General features: G+C 40.5%; 1 protein-coding gene across 3 annotated transcripts in view; it reads right to left on the bottom strand.

The window, feature by feature from the left end:
- RARB (retinoic acid receptor beta) overlaps nt 1-20,271 on the bottom strand; it is a 327,327-nt gene extending 307,056 nt beyond the window's left edge. The window contains exons 1-2 of one of the 3 annotated variants that reach the window (XM_065666116.1): nt 20,243-20,271; nt 11,074-11,168 (exon numbers count right to left, since the gene is read on the bottom strand). The gene's annotated coding sequence lies outside the window, so the exon portion shown is untranslated. Of the gene's footprint in view, nt 1-11,073; nt 11,169-19,719; nt 19,970-20,020; nt 20,197-20,242 lie in introns of those variants that run through there. The other 2 variants (XM_065666114.1, XM_065666117.1) reach the window with 2 other exon arrangements.
- Between the last annotated feature and the right edge of the window lie 2,696 nt (nt 20,272-22,967).

The raw sequence follows: 22,967 nt of genomic DNA, 5'->3' as shown, positions 1-22,967 counted from the left end.
CAGACTAGGTATTTGATCTTTTAAAAATTTTATCTTCCAAATGATGGTACCGCTAGTAATTCCTTATATAACTTTATACATTTTCTTCTTCTCAAAGAGCCCTTCCTCTCTTCCTTTAACATAATATTAGTTCATTCCGTTTCAATATTTAACAACAGAACACTGACTGCAAGAGTGCCTTTCTAATAGCTCATCACTGACACATATGTACTGTTCTGCAGAGTTGATGTTGAAGCAGTTTTCTGAAGCTACCACTTCAGAAAAACTGTGAACAACTAAGAAAAATATGGTTGCATAATTTTTAACAAAACAATATGGAACCTGATGCAATGCATTAATGGTCCATAATATTATTGAACAAGACTACAAGGGAGACACTTTACTCGCACTTGGCTTGTCAGACAATTATTCTCTGGTACTATAATACTTCATGTGCATACTTCCAAGGAAGACTCATGAATGCATAGGTTCATTAAGGGAATGAGAGAATCGATTGTAAAATGGAAAAGGCCGAGTGAGGTCATATTTCAAAGAGATGAATACGGTACACTCCATTATGTTGTAATCAGCCTCTCTCTTTCATCCGAAGAGCTGCAATAGTCTATCCTAATTTAAAAAAATAAGAAAAAAAAAAAATCAACCCAACCTCACTGTCTGCATCATACCTGCATCCCAAATACAGTGAAGAATTCAAATGTGCTGCAGGCAGTTTCCATTTACCATGGTCTTTGGTGCAGACAGCATTGATGTTGCTGACCATTTTTCTCCTTAATAAGAAAAACATTCAAATGCTACTAATATTGCTGCCTTGGCAAACCACATTTAATAGATGGGATTTGCCCTGTACATGACATATAGAACATCAATCAAGGCTGAATTTTATTTCGATTTATTATGGTTGCTGTCTAAATGAAAAAATGCTTATATCGTTAAAATGTCTTACAATATAAATGTGCAAATGATGTAATCACCCATTTTGTGAGAACATTCTGATTTTGATTAAAAAAATCTACAGTTGAACTTCTAAATATTTAATAAATGCAAAACCAAAAGAAACACAAGCACATTAAGAAACGGCAGTAATTGGTATCTGGTGTAATATCATGGATCTGTGCTTGATAGCTTTTATCTTTAGAATATGAGTTTATAAGGTATTCTTTTAAAACTATAAGAGCTGCATTTTTATTAAAATCATCCAGAATAAATTACTTTAATCTTGACTCCATTCAGGACGCTTACATATGTAGGGTTTTTTTTCCAAGTTCTTTGCTTGCTGTTGCCAGCTGTCTCCAGATTCTGAACCTGGTGGTTTACAACAGCCTAGTAATCTTTCCCTGCTAAGCAGCAATGGACACCACACAATTACTAAGAGTGGTGGAGAGCAGCACCTTGTAAGAAAATAGACAATACCCAATTTTGTAATTTATTAGAGTGCACAAACATCTCCCAGTTGCAGAGACAGAATGTAATGGTCAGCACAGTCCTGGTGGAAGACACAACCGACTTCCCCAGGACCTGGCTATGATGATGGCTCTCCTAGGTGCTGCCTCCAGAATTGCACAAAACAATGTGTGCAAGGGAAAGGCCATGCTGTGGTAAGCATTGTAGATTGTCAGGTCAACCCAGAGGTACTTAAAACTCATTAAGCTGTCATATACTCTCTATATATTGTTAGCATACAACTATTATATCAATACAATACTCTCTCCAACAACAAAACAACAAAGAAGTTTCTACCAGAAAATAAGAGTTTAGTATGGATCTGTAGGCAACTTCCTCATGTTTTCCTTACTTGGACAAGAGTACTTAAAACTGAATTTGGATGCAACAAGCAAAAGATTGAGCTGCAAATCCAGCCTCTCAGCACATAGAGAAAACCATGACAAGATGTGATGAACAGATGGGTTGTATAGTTACACACTGCATCACTTAGTGCTGCAGTTTGTCAGGTAACCACTGCTCCTACACAAGTCACAGCACCTTTTATGAGAGAGAAGGTGGCATGCAAGGTTTTGCCTTGCACTACATTTTATCATAGCCAAGAACTAAGCAGCAAAATGGATAAATAAAGGGATATTAAAGAAGTGCAGGAAAGCTACATGACAGATAAATGGGATTTTTCTAACATTGCATACAGTAAAGTTTGCCAAAATGTGTTGAAAGAGAAGCCAGTTAAATCACATCCTGCTGCAGCTGTCCAACTTTATAGCTAAAATGTTCATATTAATTCAATTAAACAATTAGAAAAGGAAATCCAAAATATTATTACAAGTATGTTGGCTTACCACTGTATTTTTTTTTTGCAGATTTAATAACAGATACCCTATTCTCAACCTCAGAGGATGATATTTTTTTTACAAATAGTGGGTATTCGCATCCTCAGGGAAACAGAGCAGTTGTCCTACGGAAATCTTAGAAAATCTAAACTTCACATTTCTGACAGACATTTTAGAAAAGAAAAGAAAGATACTCTAGTAGCTGTGGAGCTGACCTGTCATTTAGGGGGTCTCAATTTAATTTCCTTGTCTGCCAGACTTCCCTTCATAACCCAGACAAGTCAAATTATTTTCCTTAACCCTAGCTTCTCATCTTCAGAGCAGAGATGACCATTTAAGTACCTGAATCAAAAAAGTTTCAAACAAAGGGGGAAAATTACCCCTTTCTTCTGTATTTTTATTTTTAACTCAGGTAGAAAGTCACTTGAAAGCTCAATCTTCCAAAAGCTTTGACTGTATGCTGTTGCGTATCTTGAAATCAACAAAACACACTATTTGTAAGTAACATGCCTTATATATAGCAGGATTTAGTGTCACTGGAGAGCCCCTTATTTCAAAACCACTGCTCTGTGATAAGAAAAGATAGAGAAAAATGAGCACTAGGGAAGCTAATAAACAAAATGCATTCATGGCCCATTACTTCAAATAACTTTACTGTATAAATAGTCCAGTCATAAAATAATGGCCTCAATTAACTTTTAATTCTCACACAATGCATTTGTAATATACTGCAGGGATTAGAAGTGCTGCATGAATATCACTATTCTAGAAGTGCCACAACTTACAAGAGAAGTACTGATGTATTTTCCACTTGATTAAAACCAGTTCCTAGTCTTTTCCTGCCCTGCTTCTCTACTAGGCCTCCTTGTCCTTGGGAAGCAAGTGATGAGAATTCCCCGTGTAAATGCAGCTTCAGTCCTTTTCACAAGGTGGAATGAAGCAAGTTCTGAAACACCCATGCTCCCATCAGCTAAAAAAAAAAAATAAATAAAATGCTAGCACTGTCACTGCAGGGAACAAACACTTGAGGACAAGACCAAGATGACAGTAGAAAACTCTTTCATACGTTACATAGACATTCTGACAGTGGCATGTACTACAAGAGCAGCTGCAATGCCTGTGACTTGACAGATCTAAACATCATGTGAAAGATCACCCCTTGCTCAGCCACCTTAGTGTTTTCCGAGCTAATGCATTCTCTTTCAGCACAGAAAATGAAGAAGTTAACGGGGAAAGAGAGTATCTTTGTAATAAGTGGTTGCTTTTATCCTGCAGCACAATGACTGAGCATTGATGAGATGATAGTCAATTAATCAAACACCAACAAAATACATTCTTACAATGACTGCCACATTCATGGTGTCATTTTAGGAACTGACTCCAGTACACAAAGATTTTTTTTTTTTGTCCCTTGGGTTTGACCTGAATCTTAATGAAATTAACTGCTAGAGGAAACCAACCCAGTACAAGCTACCAGCTTTCAGGGCATGCTGCAAGACGTACTGAAAAAGCCAGTAAGTGTTCCCCTAGAAGCCAGAAAGGAGGAAGGTCATAAAACTACTGGAAACCTAAAATGGACCTCACTGCTTTGATGAAAAAGTGATGGATTAAAAATATATTGAGTTAGCATAAGATGGAGATCTAAATATAAAAGCCTATCAATAACTGTTATCCTCAAAACACATTTAGGGTCACATTAGTACTTCCGCTTGTGGGCTCATCTAATGCATGAAAAAAACCAAACCAAGGAAAATGAAATATACAAAAAATAAAACTGCTTTTAAGCTATTATTTTCCTCACAAGTATTCTCTTATTTTAAATTTATTGTTAGTACAGTACGTTAGCAGCTGCACCTAATAAGCTCTGCATATGTCCAAGAAAACTGCATACACTGACAAAGATGCCTCTAGTTTTGCACAACACATGGCTTTTTTATATGATATGTTCTCTCTTGAAAGCTACTCCCTTACAAAATGAAAATTCAGCAGAATCTCTAATAGCTTTCATGTTTCAGTCTAATAGGTAGTGTGGCATTGCACTGCCACCCACCTTCGCTACAATATTGCACAGCACATTTAACAGACATTTGCTTCCTTCACACAGTCCTTATGTGCAGCTTCTGCAGGACCTTAGTATTAACATTTAACAGAGTCTATGAGCAGAAAGCACATTTATGAACACCTGCTAGAACATTTTATTTGCCTTAAGAGTTTTATTATAACTGTTCAATTTTCTTGCTATGCTTTATGGGCCAAATCCTGGTCCAGTTTTAGCCTAAACACCCTTTGACTTCAACAAGAAACAGATTTGATTGTATGTAGGTTTCCATACAAACTCAGTACAGTTTTAAACAAATGGTATTGCTGGTAAGCACAATACTGGACAGAAAAAGCCAGTGCCTAGCAGAAATAAGCAAAAGCACTGAACCCAGCCTTCGAACACGACTGAAAATAACAACTGAAAAATAAACCCTACACCCACAAGTCTGTAACCTTTGCACTGCATTACGAAAACCTCACTTATTCTGAGGCTGGAAGCAGAAGGAATACAGGCATCCCATCCACTAAAGCCTATGGCCTCTGTGTCTTGGGGGATGTTCTACCAACAACTACTGTCTCTCAGATCATTCATGGATGCTCCTGTCACCAAAATCTTCGTCCTCTTTATTAAAGCCACCCAAGGCCAGAATCTGACCATGTCATCACTGATCTCTGCAAACATCCAGACAGTCACAGCCCTCCACAGAAACACAAGACAGCCTGGAACAAAGCGCACAGAGCCAGAAGGTGCAGCTGGGGAACAGTCCAAGGAAGATGTCGCAGAGGAAGCTACAACAGGAGTATTCTCCTCTAAGAAGATTTAACCTCATTTGAAAGTACGTGAACATTACTTTGACCATTGCTACAGAAAGCCCTACAATTGTAAAACAGACAGCCAGTAAACAGTAAACAATATGGCAATGCCATTTCTGTTTCACACAAGCTTGACAGTAAATGCTTGATTCAATGCATACTATTAAGCCCCCCAAAATCTAAACAATTACAAAAATGAAATTATAGACAAAATGATGAATGGTGACAGATGAAACGTTAACAGATCTAGCACCATACACAAAAATCATTGATTTGCTCTGATTACTACATAGATGATCAGAGTATATGAGGTCCTAGTTGCCTGCTTGCTCTGGATTTTTATTAATGCTTCAATATCAGACATCCAATTTGGAAATCAATGCTTACTTCATCATTTTTCTCTGAAGGATCCTATTATTCACAATTGATTTAACAGAAATGAAAGGCTTACCATTAACAAGACCCAGCTGCTGACACTTCTTAGATGAATTATTGAACTTCTGAAAGTGAATAACTTAACCATCACCAAGACTTATTGTCTGATGATTCTCATACCAAAGTCAGTGTACTTAAAGTTACAGAACCAAGTAGTAGAAAGTAGCTTCTTTGCCACCTACTTAAACACTCATCATAAACACCAACTAAAAATTTTTGCAAAGACTTATGCACCAAATCCAGCTAGTAAGAGCTTAGTGTCTAACTGCCTTTTTACACCCTTAGCCTTCATCTCCTAAAACTCAGAAAGATACAGGTAATTTCAGGCTCCAGAGAAAGGAAACCCAATTTATACCAAGTTACACCTTTTGCCAGTATGATTACTACAGTTAAAGATCCTTGGCGCTAGCCATGCCCTGCCAAAAAGCCTACATATGACAATTATTAATTCCCCTTAGGTACAAAATGAAGATCCGTCTTATGAATTGAGATAAAAAGTAACAAATATTAGACAATTTAAATTAGAAGTAGTACTACAAATCCACACCAAAAGCAATCTAAATGTACAAAACAGGAGGCTTATGTTTAAGATCTGCCATCCGAGCTAAGGGGCTATCTGCTCAGAACATAAATCCATCATGCCCATTTTCCAGTCTATGAAGAACTATGCATCGCTCAAGGTGAACTTAACTCCTCATATAAGAGCTTTTGTTCTGCAGATTACAACCTGATCAAAATTTCAGTACCAAGAAAGAACATGTTGGGAAGGGCAGTTTATCAGACCAGCCTCTGTGTTGTAATCCTATGAATAATCAACTTCAGCCCCAAACACTACGCACTCCCTAGCAGGTACACTGTTAATAACGTTTTCCATGAATCAGCACTGAGAAGCGGTGATAAAAATCTTGAGTGTCGACAATGTAATACCACCCAGCTGCACTGAACTACAAACAGGTTACTGTCAAACACGCAAACAGGTGGGCTGAGCAGTATGCCATCTTTAAGCCACAGGTTAGCAGGACCACAGCTGTCTAGTGATGTATCGAGAACTATCAAAACTAGTTCAGCTATCAAAACTAGTGAGCATTTCAGGTCTTACTAGACTTCTTGTTAGTCTGCACTGCTTGGCTGAATATGCTTTCAAAAATGCTGTGATGGCAGCTGCTGTCTCCTTTAGCATTCATGACACTGGCAGAGCCCCGCTTCATTATACTACCTCTGTAACTGCCCTGAAGACTTCAGCTCAAGACCAAGTTGAGACTCTAGGTACAACGCAGTCATAGTCACAAGATTTAGTGGTGACTTGGCAGTCCTGAGGTAACGGTTGGACTTGATGATCCTAAAGGTCTTTCCAACCTGGTTGATTCTATGATTCTGTAAAGTCTCCTGAATTTGTAACACAGATTTCCGCCTTCCTTTTATGGTGGAATGATGAAATGACATACCTATCGTTTTCACACGGGCTCTAATTCCACAACTGCCCAAAATCACTAAAGCTTCTTCTTAAAGCCCTCAATAGATTTGACTGCTTGAACACTGCTGGAGGCAAAACATCTGGGCCTTTTTACTAGGGCTACTGTCTGAGGAAGGTACTCTTAGAGCAAACCAATTTCTACTCGAGTACCGTATTTCTCTTTCCCAAATCCCTCCATCTGTTTTAACCCCTATCATTCTGGAACTAGCTCTTTAAAATTCTGGTTACATTGGACAAAAGGTTTAAAAATTAAGGAATATGGGAAAGAAAGAGGCTCTGACAGACAGAGCCTCCAAGCTCACAAGTCTTACTGTCTTAGGAAAAGAAGCCAAAATAATGAAATTATGATTAAGTTGAAAATTTTTAGGAATCCAAATTTTTCAATCATCTGCCTCTTCCCTATAGAATAACACTTCTGAAATGGAGAATGGCTGGCTGTAACTGAAGTCTGGTTGAATTTGATATCTGCATAAACTAAGCTCAGCAAGTAGGTTATAATAACTTTTTTTAAAGAGACATAGATGTTGGCAGACTGCCTGCCTTTCTTACACTCATTTTTTCCAGTATTTCTCATATTGTGAAATACCTCTTAATGCTATAAACACAGAGCAGACTGCAGAAGTGGTCCTAGTGGTTCCAATGGGAATAACGTGGTCAGAATCTGGCATTCAACAAAGTTTCCATTTCCACATAGGTTTCATTTATTTTTCAGTTTAAAAATAAGACCATATTTTGGCATGTAAAAGGAGCTGCTCCTACAACGCAAAAGAAAAACACTGCTTGCAAGCCTCAAAGCTGTTCCAATACAAAACTGTGTTGGCAGAACTTTTAGAAAAGTTTTTGACAAGAGGCAGAATTTAACATCAGCATAAATGGGAGAAACTTCACCGAAATCTATCACATTACACATGCTTACTTATTGCAGGTCAGAATCCACATTAAGTTTACATAATGCAAATATAGTTAGCTGACACAGAATTTAAAGGCTGTTGGTCAAATTCTGTTTATCTTCTACTTGTATATGTTAGCTTCGAATTCTATGATCATTCTTCTGTGAATGATCTGTTTTTCCTCATACACAAATACTACCATGCTATTTTCTAAATACCATGACCATGTCACACTCCTGTCTTTTAATGTAAGAGTTCAGCTGCCCAGTGGTTAAGATACGATGAAATTACAATTGCAAGTCTATATTCCTGCATCCATTACAGGCACAGAAGAAAATAAATCTGGCATAACATAAATCTGACATTTCACAACTTCTGAGGGTTTGATTTTGCAACCTATTATTTTCTAAGATACCTTTCTTGCATGTCATATCCAAGTTTTTTTTAGAGCATGAATAAGTTAACCAATATGCAGCAGTGCTCCTTCAACACCAATCACAACAACATTTGATTCTCAACTTCACTATAGAACAGTCAACCATGAAAGCATTTAGGTACATGAAGGTAGGTGTCCATGCCCTTGGATATCCATGATATAGCTGGATGATGGATGTGACAAAGAATTTACAAGGTAATCTGCAACATTTTAGAACAGCTGTTGAAAGCAACTGAATTGAGTCCTTGCCAGAGAGGAAAAAAGCTGAGGTAAGCTTGAGTTTGAGGAAAGGGTCAAGCACAACCCTCTTTTACCTCCTGACTGGGAAATGCAGATTGTTCTTACTGTGGAAGCAGAGTGGGTAACAGGAACATTAAATCAGCTATCGCAGGCAGTGTGGAAGCATGATAACAAAAACCCTAGCATTTTCCAATGGGTACCGTCTCTCCCCTTCTTTAGTGGTTGTGTGATCATAGCTTTGGGAAGCTGCATGATTTCGGCAAGATGACAATTTTTGCCTGATGAACACAGGTTAGATAACTCAATTCTTAAACTTCCATATCTGATGAGATCTCAATACAATTTCATTGATTAAGAAAAGGAAAGGCATTTGAATTATTCAGAATAATCATCTTGCTAAATATCAAGATCTGCTGCAAGCAAACAAGGTGAGAGACCGTCTCAAAGAACAAGCAATACGGAGCTTAAATATGTAAGCATTTTTAAACCCAAGCTCTAAGCACAAGTTACTTACCCTGCAGTTGACTTGACCTTAAATGCAGTCATTTGAGTATGGAGTTGAAAAGATTCAATGTTTTGTTCGCTGGGGTTTTAGTTCGGCTTTTTTTGCTGTTTTTTTTTGTTTAGGTTGGGGTTATTTTTATTTCTTTAACTGTGCTTTTTTTTAACCCGTTACACTGTTACTGGGAATAAAAATGACAAACAAATATAGACTGGATTTACTTACCTTCAGATTCCTACGAACTTGTACCCAATTTACCACAACTCATGCACTGCTTCAAATAATGCAGCTAAGCACATTCGCAACACTTTACTGCAAAAGTCAATACTCCCGCACATAGGATATCTTTTTCAACAAAATACAACATCTATTTTGGATGTTTATTGGCTTGAAGCAATTCAACAAATAGGAAGAAAAATAAGTTGTGATGATTATGTGCAATTAATTTGACCACCAATGAAATTAATACATTGACCAGATAGAGTTAGAGCTTCAAATACTCTTAATAAGCAGCCACTTTGGGACTGAAATTCCAACCAGTGCTCTCACTGAGAATACATTACACAAAATTGTCAGTGTTGCATGCCTAAGAATTGGTGTCTCAAAAATCATCACATCTTCAGGAATTTAAGGCCAATTTGCCACTGAGTATAGCAAGGCGTGATAATCATCTTATTATTTCCACTATGGAAATAACGTACTACATATGTTTCAGAAAGACTGCTTTTTGAAAACAAGCAGTCTCTTTCTTTCCATATATTACCAAGTCTAACAGAGGCACATTTTTATTTAGGCTAAATCATGCCTTGTGGGACATGCTTATGAGGTAGAAAAGAGGACATGCAACTGGCATTTGAGACATATTGCCAGTGCAAAGCTGCCAAAAGCACACAGCAGGGAGCATGTTTTGGCTATCATGAGCAGAATAAGCATGCACTCCTTAACCACTGCCAGCTGGCACTTGTTTCCAAATACTAGGCAGTTTGGAGACTGGACATACTCCCAACCTTAAACTACGCTCCCATAAAAATGTGCTGCTGAGATACCTCATTAAGCATGCATGTCTCCTAGCTTACTCCAAATAAGAAAGACTGAATGACACAAAAATCATACATTTCTCCTTATGCACTTTATGTACAAAAAAGTACTTAAAATATATCCTAACATACTCTAGTGCTTACAGCAAGAGGGAGATTTTAAGAGCATTGGAAGAAGCTTCTGCCAACATCTCACAAGGCAGAAACATGCTCACTACTCCATTATACACAGATAGAAAAAGTGAAATCCAGAGACAGAGAGTACCAAGAAAGCAGAGCGATGAACAGCAAGTGTGGCTGGCACTGTGATTATGAACTATACCATCACGTTTAATACAACCTCTAGCAATCCTCACAACAGACGCTCCTTGCTTTATGTGCTGGGGCAGATTTGCGGGTAGAAGATTAATGTCCCCCTCCATCTGCTAATGACTATATAGGTCCCCTGGGCTTTGCACCAAGGGTACTTTGCCCTTAGGATGAAACAAGAAACGCGAATTTGTGTTCATTTCTACATGTGCCTACTATTTCCAGCAACACTCCCAATTGCTAAATGCATATTATTTCAACTTTATCTACCAAAAACATATTTTGTCATGGCAGTTCAGCTGTGATTCCAATTAGATTTTCAAAGACATCAGTTAAAAGGAGAACAAACCAACAGGGGGGCACTTTTCACTTTTAAAGTGCTTACCTGACACAGCCTGCATTGGTATTTTCCCTGCGAGCACTCTATTCATTAACTCTTCATTACATTTTCAAAGTGATTCCACTCTTTTGGATTTCCCTTTCTCTACCACTGATAGCCTGCTGCCATGGACCAAGCAGCTTTGAAGGAAGAAATGTACCAGAGACTGCCATGCAAAAGAAAGGGCACTAATTAAAGCCTTCATTTCCTTCACAGGATTCTGTGAGTGGATTTTAACTTACCCCTCTAACTGTACCTTTCCTCCTGAGAGCTGGAGGCAAATCAGAAGGAGATTGACACCAGTGTAGTCTTCGTGGACCAAAACCAGTTTGACATCCTGGAAGAATGAGGGAAACAAGCAGTTACGAAGTGAAGTTTGAAGGAATAAGGCAAACATTCTCATCATCAGAACAATGATAGTCAGGGCAAAATCAGGGAAGATCTTCATGCTCTCTCCAATACCCACAAATGAGAAACCAAAACCAGTGTTGCTTCACTGTAAGTCTCTGAATACAGGTGTCTCAGATTCATGACATGCTTCCTTTCTTCCTCTTTCCACTGAACACCCCTATCAATTGCAACACCGACTCTCTCCTTAGTTCCAGCTCAAGGAATAAGTAGGTGTCCTTGCCAAAATCACCTGTGAGCACGCAGGGGAATTCCACGGTCAGTCAACTGGTTTTGCACTAACACCAGGCATGCACAATTAACTTCCCCCAGTTTGCTCAAGGTAAGTTTGGAAAAAGTTAAAATCTGAAATACCTCTGCAGCAGAACCATCAATACAAGAAAATTCTATCCCCTTTTTAAAAAAAGAGAAAAGTGATTTCAGTAAGGTGACTGCTACCAATCCTTCTGATCCAACTAGACACTTTTTCTGCCAACCCACTCCTGCCCAACAAGAAAAGCAGGACAAAAGAGAAAGCAGTCAGAGAAAAAGAAAGAAAAAAGGAATTGCTCTGTACTGCCCTTTTTCATCTTCAGCAGATAATTGCCTGGTCTCAAATAGACTCTACCAGTGTACAGAAACTGCAGCCACAATAGACAATTTGTTTTTCTCTCTCACATCAGCAGTGCTATGAAACAATGAGTATTGAACTAACAAAGTGCTTTGCCTCTCCGGCCCTTAGTACTCATACTACTACTTTGAACAAACTTCGCTACTGGCTTTCCATATCAGGCTATACTCTAAATCAAAGATACACATTTAACATTAGTGAAATTAGTTGCAAAACCCAACCAAAAACACAAGCCTGATTATGTGTAAAATAATCAGATCTATCAACAAAGCTACTGCTCTACCACAGCTTTGTAGAACCAGCAGAGCTGCTCCCAGATTTCTGATCTGAATCTAGTGAAACTTGGCCTTTTTCTTACACTTCCTCAACAACGCATGCATTTCAGCTTTCATTTAAAAATTAAAGAAATCGCCTTTCCCTTTAATGTGCACAATGCTTGAAAACACATCCTGAGTATTACTTAAAAACACAGAGCAGCTAAAAGGGATTCAAAATTGCTAATACCTCCCGACTATTAAGTCACTCTCAGGTCCTTCTGGAAGCCTGACTTAGACTTGAAAAGCTTGAATCTCAACACTAAAATAAAATAAAATAAAATAAAATATTAAAGATATTAAAAACAAAAGCAGGATTCTAGGAAGGTAAATGCTACAGCTACAGCTTCCCTTCCCTGTTGCGAGTATGAGATAATGTATCTCCTGCCCAATACCCTTTTGAGCAATGAACAGCCTGCTCTCCCTGATGTGCCTCCTCAATTCCCATCCTGTGGCCTGTACAGGTAGTTAGCCTCTAGAGAGAAAAGCCACTGAAGTCTATGCATCCTACAGTGCACCAACAGCAATCATTCAAGCTTTAATACTGGCCCATTGTACTTCAGCACAAAGGCCACACTCAATCTGGTCCACAGAGAAAATACAGCAGCCTAGATTGATAGTATCTACGTATACCGCTGATGATTTTATATATATATATATATATATATATATATATATATGTCTCAGTCTTTCTCGAAAAGCTGAACAAGAGTCTTAACTCTTAAAACTGAATCACAGCTAGCATATTTAACTCAAGTAGTGTTAAAAGGCATTTAACACTTTTGGGGGGAGCAGGGAGGTTACTGTGGATACATTTCTCCCTCCTTCTCCCACAAGTAAGCATGTCTGCACACTGACATGCTGGATAACAAATAAACTCATTCTTCACTACTGAATTTTCCAAATTGAACATACAGACATCAATACATAAAGTCCATGTTACTTCAGTGAGATACGGCCTGAATGACTAATGCTGGTGGAATTACAATTCGTGTAGCATAGATTATTTGATTATCACCAGCTCAAAAAGTAAAGTCTCAAGGGGACTTCTGGTGATGTCATTATGACCTCACACAAATGTCAAAGACAAGTAGTACTGATATTTTGCCTTGGCACAAAGTTAGCTCAGGGAAATATGAAACAACTCTGAGAAAAACAGTACATCTTATATTCAAGCTGTATATTACAAACACAAATGCTCAAGCATGATGCCACAACTAACAACGGTGAGTCACTCCATCAACAAAGAGTACTCTTGTCACATCAGGCCCAAAGGACGTCAACAATCAATCTTACAGAGCTCCGCTAGTCACTCTATCAAAAGGGGGTTTTATTACACCAAACTGTAACAGCCATTTCAAATTTACTGTGTGTTACATACCTTCCCAGGCTTGTGAGGAACTCACCTATGCTAACCACAGCCAAGTCCAGCAAAGACTACCACTTGACATGCCTTACATTTATTTGTCAGAGCTACTGTCAACAGCAAGACTGCAACTAGTCAGGGCAGCAGCATAGTGCAGAAGTACTTTGCCCCACAGAAAGTTTAAACTTGTTCCTTTTGCACGTCTTCTTTACAAAATCATTTTCATTGTAAATTATCTTGATTATGAGTACTATACAAAGGGCTCCTCTGATCCCGCAACGCATAGCTGTTCCTTCTAAGAATATAATTAAAACGACTATTTAGCATTACTCTTATGATACTTATTTTCCTCTGTGGGAAACCTTCTTACAGAATCAGACTAATTTAGGCTGAAAAGGACCTCTAGAGGCCATATTCTCCAACTCCCAGACAGCGATGATTTCAAAGTTAGATCTTCTTCGGAGTCTTGTACAGCCAACTTTTTAAACCTCCAAGGGCAAATCCTGCAATATCAATGACCCCAGGTCAGAGCTCAACCATTTTCATTGTTAATTTGTTTCATTATGCCCAGTTAGAATTTCCCAATTTCCATGTGTGACAACTGCACCTCGACCTTTCTCTGTGCACCCCAGAGAAGAGTATCTCTCTCTGTTCCACAACACCCCATCAGGAAATGGAAAGCAGTAATTCACCTTCATTTTCTAATCTCCAGTCTGGGTAAACCCAGATCACTCAGTGTCCTCTAGTATACCACATGCTCCAGCCCCCAGTCACCTAAGCATCCCTCCCCTGGGCTCCCTCGAGTTTGTCTCTACCTTTCTTGCACTGGGGACCAAAGACTGGACACAGCATTACTCCAGAACAGCCTCGTCAAAAGCAATAGTCCCATTCCTCAACCAGGTGGGCACACTCTTGCTAATACAGCTCAGCACACCATTAGCCTCCATCACTGCAAGAGAACACTGCTGACTCTGATTCAACGTTGCTTTTTAATCACTATATACTTTTATTCCTACAATTTCCCTACCATAAGAATAAGGGTAGAAATAGAAGAAAGCAAGTGATTTGCATGGTCACCAAATACCCCTTGGGCAATACTACAATATAAGCAAGAAACTAACATTGTAGCTAATACTGTTAGTGAAAACTTAGGAAGAAGTGGGGCATGATTTTACAGCCATGAAGGTCAACCCAAATTTTACATTAGAAGTAACAGCAATATCCCACATCTGAAGCAGTGAACTTGCAAATCAGTACAGTAAGCCTGAAAAGTTTCTGTCTCTTTTTCTGCTGAATTTTTAAAGGAAAATATTTTAGGTAACATCTACCGATCACTGAAACAAAGTGCCTGCTCCACGTTAAAGCTCTTTAAAATACTTATGAAAATGCAATAAAGTCTTTCACATCTTTCACCTTGATCATGCAGCATTGCTTTACAGTCCCCTGACATACCGGGCACCATCAGCTACCTTACGTTCTGCTCTCAAAGCAAGTTCTTCCGAGGACAGCCTCAGAAGAGCAGCACAAAGGATTTGACAAGTAAATGCGCTCCTTCATGAGTAACACCTCAGATCACCTAAACACAGATCACTCTGGAACAGCTTTTTTTTTTTTTTTTTATGGCGAGCAAACAAAGAAATATCTACATTTAAAGAAAATTAAATGTGGTTTAGAATGCAGCTATACAACTTCCTGCAGTTGATCCCAAGAAAAATAAAATACACATGATCTGTAACTTCCTTTGACTGTTCTTTGAACTCGAGATTGAAAGCTTTAAACAGCAGGATTTTCTTTTTAGTTACTTCTAAGATTTTTGTTAAATTAAATTCCTGAATAGCATCTAACACTAAAATATTTCAAAGTGCCAATAACATGGGCTAAAATACCCTCTTGAAGAAAAACCATTTCTAATCATTATTTCGAGATAGCATGTACTGCATTACTTTGATGTAATGAGCAGTACTTGCTACTCACTTGCCAGCACTAATTCCAAAGCATTCACAGAGAATCTAGGCATAGATCAAAACAGATACAAGAGGAAGGAGATGTGTGAGAAGGAAGATGCGTTACTTGGACTGATCTATGGAGAGCAATCTTGCTTGCCTGGCAGTGTAAAGCATGCCCTCACAGGAGGTGAATCAGGTTTCATTCAGAGACTCAAGGAAGGCAGTTTTCTACACACCTTTGTAGGATGCTGACCATATGCGAGAATGGGTTTAATAAAGATTCTATTTATCATTTATTTAAAGCTTGTCTTTTATTACTTTGCTACATATTGCTGCTGCCTGGAGCAGGTTTTTCACATTTACCTAGGAGCTAAAACCTCCAGAATCACAACTGTCAAACACTCCAACAACAACCAGCAGCCCTGGACCTTAAGATTGTGTCATGCAAGTTCAAAACCTGCCCCCATAGCTGCTGCAGAAGTTACACACAAGAGCATAAAATATGCTTTAACATTGAAAAATGGACATGGAAATATTTATACACACACATATACTTATTTTCGTATACTGTAAGCAGAATTCTGCATATTACAGACATATCCAAAGTAAATAATCCTTCCACAATTTAATAACAGTGACAGACATCAGGTATCTGTAATATTCTGTATCCATGACAGAAAAGCCATGGCAAACGCACCAGAGCTGTTGCATGGTGGTAGTTTTAATGCTGTCAACCTAAACTCCCCATGCCAGCCTACTAAAAGGTGGGAGACAAGACGTAGCACTACTCCAGAAGTTAAAGGGAAATCAGTGCCTCTGAAGAGAGATCCCTCTGCCTGTATACAGCATAAACACACACATCAGCACAGGATTCAACTCAGGTCTGAAGTTCTACACACAACAGGGAAAGGTTTTGCCATCGCTTGTCTAATAAGGACAAAACCCACTCTATGTGCAAAGTTTTTTTAACAACTCCAAGACTGATACTTTTACTTCTTCAAGTTTAGGGTTTTGCTTCTCTCTTTGTCCTATCCTTTCTGTTTAGCTTAGAGAGGACCTCCAGAGTGCTATGCTAATTAGCACAGATGGCACTCTATATTAAAAACAAAAATAGCAAAAAAAAAAAAAAAGTCTAGTGAAAAGGAAAACTGAATGAGCTCAAGTGCATTTCACCATTGAATTACTATTGGCATATTTCAATTGTATCTAAATAATTTTAATTCTGACCTGACTAGCAGACTTGCCATAACTGCTGAAAAACAAAGTCATAAAAGTTAGGCATGTGATATGATAGGGTCTACTGCCCTACACACTTGCTGTAAAGCACTACAAAAATGCATATGGCTGTAATCAAAGCTGACAATAATAAGCTCACTCTGTCAGGAAAAAAGAAAGGTGAACAATACAAAAAATTTAGGCTGGTGTAGAAAATAAATCCAAAATCTCCAAAGTATTGCTTCAACAAACTACATAAATATTTAATAAAATCAAGTTGTTTTTACTTTCAATAACAAGAGTAGCTCCTAAAAAAAAAAAAAAAAAAAAAAAAAAAAGTAGAATAGAAATTTACCTATATGGAATACAAATTCTCTACACTTCCCTGTATTTCATTTGGCTTTTTCCCAGTGGGCCTAATTCTAGGGTTTTATGTCTGTACTTCCTACATGTTCAGCATTTTCCAATCTATATACCCTGAATATGAACTAAACTGTAGATTTCAGAGTTAAATGACTTTTCAACTCTTAAAGATTTCCCAGTATTGCAGCACATTACTTTGAAGGAGGGAAATACAATTTAACTGACATTTCATCAGTATCTTGGGACTCAAAGATTGTCTCCTATAATACTGAATATTTAATTAGAACACAACCTACAAAGAGGCAAGATTTGACACAATTTTTTCCCCAAAGTCTTTCCTAAGCTTTAACAGTAGTTTGCACTTAAAATATGCATTTTAATAGACTCTGTTATAATAATTAAGGAATTTCAATAACTACTGTCTCCCCTTAATATATAAACAAGGAGAGAGTCAATGATATCGAAAGAGAACATACTCAATGCCGATAACTTACAGAGTTCAATGCTACAAGATATTATGGAAACTACAAGTTATTAAACAGGCAAGAATATATATTAAAACCTGATGCATAAAGTAACTGCTAGCTGAGAAGGGTTAGAAGCAAATACCACTATGACACAAAGCACACCATAACTGCTCACAACAGCTGGATGACACCAGACCAGCTTTGTACAGCATCCCACCAAGGAATGGCTACTTTTTTACGTCATTGCTAGTAACACATACTTGGAGAACTACACCCTAGGGTGCAAAACAGTGGAAAATCAGAACTCTGTCTTTAAAATACTGGTGTTTCATACAGCAGTTGGCACAGATGTGGTTGAACCTGACTGCAACTATGATTTTACATATGTAGATCTACAGAATTCACAGGGACTTTATTCACACTACATACCTCTCCCACCATATCCATATGGACAGAACTGTGAAAGTGGATGATCCCTTTCGGACACATCTGGCTCACACTCCTGCTATACACACCTGTGGGCACCTCATAACTAGGAATTTGCTAGAATAACTCATTTCATTCTAGAGAAAGATGGATATGTGAGAATACTGAGCCTTCTACACCTTGCCCACACTAGAGACCCATTAGCCCTGAAACAAGCTACTATCAATAAATCACTTTTACTACAGATACAGACAAAACTACCTTGGCAGAAAACCAAAAAGGCATCATGGTGAAGCACTCCTTCACAGTGTCACTCCTTCTACCTGGAGAAAACCTGATTTTCGAGTATAACAGAGATGCTTTACCATATTGCTGCTGGGGTGACTTAGCCTGCAAAGACCCCCCAGCTCTGCAAGAAAGTGCAGCAGAGAATCAGACACGATGCAAAGTGCAACTGACCATCTGCTTTGGAGACAGCCTGCACATACTTAGTCATAGAATAACAAGAACCCACACTGAGGGAGATCCTGTACTGGTAACCACTCTCATTTACTAACACTATCACACTACTATAGAAGGATAAATAATGCAACCCTTCAGTTAGCACAATGTGTTTCTCTGGAAGCTTACCCATATAAAAAGCCGAGGAACAACCTTCTCTGATCATTAAATCAGGCTCAGACAGACCCTGACACATCAAGCCCAGGGCTTGGTTAATATTTTGAATCAAAAACTGCCTTTCTTGGTAAAAACCAAAGCACACACCAGCTCTCAATCTCTTATTTCAAGAGCTATGTTATTTTCAGTTTTGCTTCCAACTCTTCCCAAATGACATAACCAGAACTGAAAACTAGCGATGTCCACGTAGCAACTTTCACCACACACGACTGGTCTAAGTTTACATTGTCACCACTTTACCCTAAATCAGCTTCTCCCACACAGCACAGGCTCTTGCACTAGGTGTTCAATTCCTTCAGTTAATCATAACATCATCTATAATTAACCTATGCTTGCTAAACTTTCTCATGAGAACTCTTCCAAGAGTAGGAGCTGAAGAACAGTCTCAGTCAATTTCCTCTCTTTGGGCTGCTGCTGTGCTGTCCTGACTGGCATTCTCTGGATACAGCACAGTCCTTGGGCAATAATATTTTGTGTTGCTACATTAAATATTTTGCCTTCAGAAGCCGTGTTATTATTACCTATCCCTCTTCAAAGCATTAAGTTAGACTGCATTTATCGCCAAAGATTAAGCCCTTCATATTGTGTTACACATAGCTTGCTAAAATGCTATTAAGCACGTCTCACCCAAAGGCAAAATATCAACGCTATCAAACCCAGCACAATTCTGCCACAGATTCAAATGACCAAACTGCCATTCTCAATACAGACAACAGTGTACAGATAGAAAACATCAAAATTGCATCAACAGCATTCACACTACCTCCTTGTATCGGCGCCTGCAACACGCAAGGCACATTGCTGAGCCCTCACATCGCGTTTGCTAACGATGCATCCCTGACTCGCGGGCAGCAGCAGGGCTCCCGCAGACCCTCACACAGCCCACCCCCCTCCAGCCCCGAGCTCCCAGCACCGTCCCACAGCAAGACACGAAGGTGCGGGGGCCGGCAAAGAGAATTCCGCCCCCCGAAGGGGCAGAAGGGCCGCCCTGCACTGCACGCCTTCCCGGCCATGTACCGAGTTACTCAAGTAAGTAACTCTCCTACACGTACGGGGATGAAGTAAGTAGCCAGCTAAAAGAAACCCAGTGCACACCGTGGCTGTCTCTGCGCTGGAATCTCCTTCACCAAAGCGCACCCCGGCTGGGATCCTGCCTTCATCCTCTGAATCACTTTTTGCAACAAGCGCTGCCAAGACCCATTAGCTTGCTTTAATGCAACTAGGTAAACATCAGGTATTTTTGCCTGTTTCCCGCTAGGATAACTACTCGCTGATGCAAAGGACGGCAAACAGGACAGCGAACGGCAGCTCAGCGGCAGCCGCCGCAGTTATTCTACCCCGGCTCGGGGCTGTCAGGGTCCCGAGCACAGCTCGGCGCTTCCCAAGCACGCTGTACCGAAGCACTCCCTCACGACGTCTCGGGTGCGCTTTTGTCTGCGAAGCTGAAGGAGTAAGGCGCGCAGGCACTACCGCGAAGCAGCTAACGGGCTCAACGCTGAGATAACCCCCGCGCCGCCGACACGGTACGAGCCAGCCCCGCGCGGGAGGGGCTGACGCGCGGGCAGCCGGCCCCACGCTCCGCTCCCCGCCTCCCCCTTTACCGCCGGCCCCGCTTTACCTCCGCAGCCTCCCGCGCCCGCCACCGCCCCGCCAGTGCAGCCGGCAGCGGCGGCGGCAGCCCCGGACCCCCGCCCCGCCCCGCCCCGCCCCGCCCCGCCCCCTGGCGGGGCCGCCGGGGGCTCGCGCGCCCCCTTCCCGCTCGCGATGAGGGGAGCTCTGCCCGCCATTTTCCCCCCCTCTGAGGCGCGGCGGGGGCTGTGCGGCTCCGGGCACGGTCCCCGCAGGCTCTCCGCTGCCTTGCGAACCCCCGCCGTCCTCGGTTCTGCCCACCAGGGAGCAAGGGCACTGAGCGGACTTCGCCCCCTCGCCCTGCAAGCCGAAGGTGCCGCCGCGGCAGTTCTCTGTGTTTTAACTGCGCTGCCCGCAGCCTGTGGATAAAGTTTTCCCCTCTGCAAACTCGCAGCCTGGCACCCGCTTAGAGCACCTTCGGGGCTTGTGTGCCTCCTCCTGCCCTGGCGCTGGGGCTGGCGTGATTGCTGTGCTTTCTGCAGGTGCTTGGGCCCGCACGGAGCTCCAGGAGTGAGATGTTGGGTTTCTCACTGGGAAGAAATCCCCAAAGAGGGGGAAGAGGTGTGATGATGCTCTGACCGGGACGGGAAACCAGCCGCAAAGTCTCTGTCTCAGCTGCCATTCATCTCAGCTTAAAGTCTTCAAGAGATGCACACGGGCAAAAATATGCTCTATTCAGATTTCTGACAGCCGTAATGAGCTCAAGGAAGGATTATGTAAACATTATTAAGTGTAATAAACACACGTCAGCATTAGGCAGCCTTGTGTTGAAATGTTGGTAAAAGCCACGGTGAGCGTTTTATTCATAATGTCTTTTTAACTCTGTGTAGCTGGTGTAATAGGCCCTGTGCTTTGCTGTTCCTCGACGGAAAATCGTTACCCAGTAATAGATGAGCCTGTTCAGAAGGAGAGCCACCGGGATACTGCACGCTTTCACTCATAGATGCTGCGTATGAGAGGAAGTGGCAGGAGGCCTGCCAACTTTCCCAATTTAATTATTAAGCTGTCAGTTCCTGACTCCTTGTTTCAACTTCCTGAGGCAACATCTGGCTGCAATAACAAAAATAAATAAATAACATAAAATCTGATCATTCACTCAGCAGCGTTCTGTTTGCAACGCTCTTTTTACTGCAACTTGTATGAAAAACTCAATATGGGGAGGATCTGGACCTGGCATCTCTCTGAACTACCTTGTCAGTGAAGAGGAGCATAGTTTCAACCGTGATCCTCAAGGCTCATACTTGAACCTTTCTTCAGCAGGTCCAGTGGTGTGCGTTTTAATCTTCCCAATCCTTCTTTTATTCATAAGAACATCAGTGGTTTTTTCACTGCTTGAAGCTGAATGATAAGAGTTTGGGAGATAAAAATATGAAATATTTTGCTAGCCAAGAATTTTTGCATTTTTGTCAAACACTGCTTCACAAGGGTAATGTTGGTTTCAGGAGAAAAAAAAAAAAAAGTAAAGCCATAAAGGATATCAGATCTAAATGCTACCAAATGTGAGCAAAACAGTGTAATTTTAAAATACCTATGTTGTGTCTTCACGTGTTCTCTGGGTCTGTTTCATATGATGTGACAGCTTCAGCTCACAATTTGTTATTGCAGTGGCTTTTGGAAGTGTATGCCTTCTTTTTTCATATCCTCACTCAAATATGCACACACTTACAAAAATATGTGTCTATATATGTACACATGCACACAGAGACAAATACAGAGTGAGTCAGCTCTGCATTCTACTTGCTTAATCAGTTTTCAAAGCTCTCCTATTTAAAACGCCTAAAGCCACCTTTCCCACATTGCTTCTTTCACTGCCGGGGTGCAGAGCCTATGACAAAGCTAGGCTATCTATGCTGCCTTCTTGTGGGTCACACTCTCTTAAATGCCTTCCCACAGGTCAGGAGGTCAGCCCTTCCGTTAATCACAGGGCAGCTTGGACTTCAGCGTGGAGCCTGCACATCAGTCCTGGGAAGTCCTAGAAGACCTTTCTTCTCAGTGGTTGCTTGGAGCTAAGGAAGGAGACGGGGATCTGGAGGCACGGGTCCTGCAAACGTGAGTGAGATGGTGTCAGGATTGCTGGGGGTGGGTGACCACCATCACCCATGAACAGCATACTACATGTACATGTACATGTCGTACATGTACGACACTTCGGTCTCTCCTATGCTAAGGAGGTGTCGATGGATACTGCTATGGTAAGTACGAATTGAGCATGTGTGGCTACAGTGCCTAATGCAGTACCTCCAAGTGTGACTCTTAGTACTCACAGAGAAAGCAGTCCTTCTCGTCTTCTGTTCCATTAATTCTCCCCCATTAAGAAGTTAGATGTAGAGATCAGAAGAGTTTGAAGTAAATGTTGGTGCCTTTTGGGCTTCTGTCAGAGGTTTGACATTCATTCCTCCTTCCTCCCTCCCCTCCCTCAGAAATTTCTTTCCTCTCATACCTTGGAGGAACTTCTGGAACATTTTACTGATTTCTTAGATGCTCCCCACTGGAACTTCTCATAATTCCTGGCTTCCTAAGGCTCACTGGGTAGTTTTTCTTTTATAACCTCCTGTTCAAGTGGCAGAAAGGCTAACTATCCTGTCAAGTAGGGCAGCCTTTCTTAAATCATCGAGGAAAACTCTGGATAATCCTTTCATACCTGTCTCCCATCTTCAAGTGAAATGCCTATGCCTCTTAAGTCCTCATAGAAGGGGATTGAATACTTTATATAA

The sequence above is a fragment of the Lathamus discolor genome, chromosome 2 (assembly GCF_037157495.1).
Source record: "Lathamus discolor isolate bLatDis1 chromosome 2, bLatDis1.hap1, whole genome shotgun sequence".
Lineage (NCBI taxonomy): Eukaryota > Metazoa > Chordata > Aves > Psittaciformes > Psittacidae > Lathamus > Lathamus discolor.
The sequence above is the reverse complement of the archived record's forward strand: the minus strand, read 5'-3'. Positions and strand labels throughout refer to the sequence as shown.